Source organism: Frankliniella occidentalis, unplaced genomic scaffold, assembly GCF_000697945.3.
Source record: "Frankliniella occidentalis isolate FOCC.00 unplaced genomic scaffold, Focc_3.1 Scaffold291, whole genome shotgun sequence".
NCBI classification, from domain to species: Eukaryota; Metazoa; Arthropoda; class Insecta; order Thysanoptera; family Thripidae; genus Frankliniella; species Frankliniella occidentalis.
The window spans coordinates 147,360-148,344 of record NW_026267417.1 but is presented as its reverse complement, the minus strand read 5'-3'; positions in this window follow the sequence as shown (position 1 = coordinate 148,344).

Genomic DNA, 985 nt, shown 5'->3' with positions numbered 1-985 from the left:
CGGTCCTACCAGGCTTGGCTTGCCATTGGCTAGCGCATAGTGAGCGCGCAGATTCAAACAGGCTGCTGAGCACCGAAACAATCTTCGTGAATTTTTAGGTTTCTTCCATTTTATGTGTGTGCCCAGGTAATGAGATCATGAATTAGGGATGCGGGGCCTTCGGGATTTCTTCTGGAAGCAATTAGATCTCCTGTGTTATTAGACACATTCAAAATCAGCCTGCTGCGACGTAAAGCCCTTACATTGTACTATGACGCTGCAAAAGTCGCTTTTCGGCAGGGCGGGTGCGCACACACGGAAAAAATGACTTCGTTGTGAGGATCAATTATGTTTGGTAGGCTAAACTCGATAGCTGGAATCGAGAATCCGATACCCACAACCAGAAAATGGTTGCCGCTTCCGGGCACTTTTACGAATGAAACAAACTTCAGCTTTGTTCTATTTGCACAAGTGTACACAGCAACCCTCCTGACGCGAAACCGTTTGAGATATTACAAAACGGTGCAACTACTACAGGGCTACTGGCTACATATTGCGCTTATCAAACGCAGTTTTGTATTTCATAACGTTTTGGTGTGGAAAGCTCCACTATCACAGTAACGAGAACAATGCCCTTACACTTAGAAAGCCGAACTCTTGGTTCTAGAGCGAAATTCCCTTAAATAAATGAAAGGCATTTTGCACTTGAAGTGAGACAAATTTCTCTTGAACTAAGACAAAAACCGAGACTAAAACACTTGATTCAAGTACCCAAACGCTTGATTTAAGTGCCAAAATTGTTCTCAAATCAAGTGCAGAATGCACGGTAAATACGATGTCGCATTTATTGAGGGAAAAGGAAAACTTTGAGAAACTCCCCTGGTTTGACGAAAACTCCTCAGATTTCGAGGAAGTATCCTTAGAAAATGTGGGATTTTTCCTCAATTTCTGAGAAGATTCCTCAAAATTTAAGGCGAGATCGGACAATTCTTCCTTAAACCAGGGC